The sequence below is a fragment of the Protopterus annectens genome, chromosome 9.part0 (genome assembly GCF_019279795.1).
Source record: "Protopterus annectens isolate FY-2018-M chromosome 9.part0, PAN1.0, whole genome shotgun sequence".
In the NCBI taxonomy this organism is placed as follows: domain Eukaryota; kingdom Metazoa; phylum Chordata; order Ceratodontiformes; family Protopteridae; genus Protopterus; species Protopterus annectens.
The window spans coordinates 1,145,478,128-1,145,480,179 of NC_056743.1; the positions used below are offsets into that span (position 1 = coordinate 1,145,478,128).

At 36.9% G+C, this 2,052-nt stretch overlaps 1 protein-coding gene across 2 annotated transcripts in view; it reads right to left on the bottom strand.

The window, feature by feature from the left end:
* The window catches only part of LOC122811878 (membrane-spanning 4-domains subfamily A member 4D-like), a 323,823-nt gene extending 323,154 nt beyond the window's left edge, over positions 1–669 (bottom strand). For both annotated transcript variants that reach the window (XM_044084015.1, XM_044084014.1), the window contains exon 1: positions 593–669. The gene's annotated coding sequence lies outside the window, so the exon portion shown is untranslated. The remainder of the gene's footprint in view (positions 1–592) is intronic.
* Between the last annotated feature and the right edge of the window lie 1,383 nt (positions 670–2,052).

Below are 2,052 nucleotides of genomic sequence, written 5' to 3' on the forward strand. Positions count from 1 at the left end.
GCAATCAAATATTCTAAAGGTTTGGTTAGTATCAAAGCATAATTTAGTTTGCCAGGGGGCATTCAGAGCAAATTATCAAAAGTTGAGAACAAAATGTTCAAGAAATAACAAAAACAAACAATTAGAAAGACAGTAATAAGAATGTGAATATATAGATTTGCCTTTCCATTTAAGCAAGGTAGCAAAATAAATCCATAGGCATTGTTCATATTAAATTAAAGACACTTACAAACTATGATGCAAGACTCATGACATAAAACATATTTCTTAAATATTGTGGGATTGATCCTTATAACCTTGCATATTGTGGGCACACAGCAAATTGTTCAGCTTCTGCATAATTTACTGACCTTCTCTACAGCAAAGCAACTATATGTGCTATACTAGTTAGCCTTGCTGATCTCACTCTGTCTCTCTCTCTCTGTTTCTGTCTGTCTCTGCATCTCTCTCCCTCTGTCTCTCCTACACACACACACACACACACACACACACACACACACACACACACACACACACACACACACACACGTATGACACACAGACACACAGACATGTATTTATGTAAATACATATATATAAAAAAGCAGCTTACTGTTTTATTGTGCTCCTTTGCTGTAAGCTGTACCTCATCCTGCCTTGTCCTATGTGTAAGCAATTGCTAAGATATCTGTTACTTAGAAGGTTCTGTGAATTGCATGGTGTTCTCTCAGATGAATTGAGCCTATCATATATCAGACAGCCTTCTGATTTGTCCTACCTATCTCTTTACTAACAGTGTAAACACTAACCTTTCCATGTAATATGCATTACAGGGTGGAGGATGTGTCACCTTCCCAAATCTCCTGGGCAATTCATTTTCTGTGCTATCGCCATGTAATACTTGGTGATAAAGACAAGTTATCAAATTATTTATTTAATAAAAGGTAGAAAGAAAGAAATTAACCCTGTATAGAAGTGTATTCACACTGAAGAAAATGTATAAACAATAAGTCCACACAATGCTTTTCTGCTGATTATGCATATTTTCAAAGTACCTACTTGTAACTGTTCCATATTATGTAAGACTGACATCCTTGTATTTTTGTAGCTAATCTGTATTATGTATCTTGGAGCTTTTCTCCCTGGGCCTCCACTGAAAATGGGTCACTTTGACCCAGTGGACTTCCCCGGTAATCAAACTGGAAATAAATAAATAAAATAAATATTCCTGCCTAGATTTAGTCAGTATAGGGGAAATCTGATTTGCATGAAAGAGACGGTGTCTGTTTTACCCAAATTAACATTGCATGTTCTGTGTTACTTGCAGTAAGTAGTAAATTAGCAAATGAGTTATGCAGATGTAAAAGTTATTGTGCACTGTTGCAGTGCTAGAGGTAGGGTTCAGGGACTGCGGATCTCACGTAACCACAAGAATTAAGTCTGAGACCTACATTGGAATCTGACATATTATGTGTGCATACAATACAGATCATTGTGGCTTTTTCATTTGGATGATGTGTCTTTGATAATGATTTAAACAATTTAAACCCTGCAGAATGCAGTTATCGAAGCAAAGTCACTATAAGCATGGCCATATTAAGTAAAGCAGACCATCATTATTGCATTTAATATGATGACACAAACATGTTATGATTCTATATTATGATATTATGATACTATGATACAAACATATCCTCACAACTTATAAACCTAACAAATCCCCAGGCCTAAGCCTTTAGTCCTGCTCTGCGGCAAAACTATAGAACTCCCTTGCTTTAACTTTCAAAACTGCTACTAACCTGCACTCCTTCAAAGCCTCTGTGAAAGAATGCTTCAACAAAGCTTGGATTTGCTCCTGTATGAGCCTAGGCTGAGGTACTCTTATACTTTTTCCTACCTCCACTCCACAGTACTAACTTACCCTACCCTCCCTTCCTGCACACTTACTCGCCTGAGGTTACAGTCATACCTTTTCCACATCTATTCATACTATCCCGTCTATCACACCCTACCCTTTTCTACATGTACTATCCTACACCTTCACCAATATAATCTGTTACCATATTTTATGAC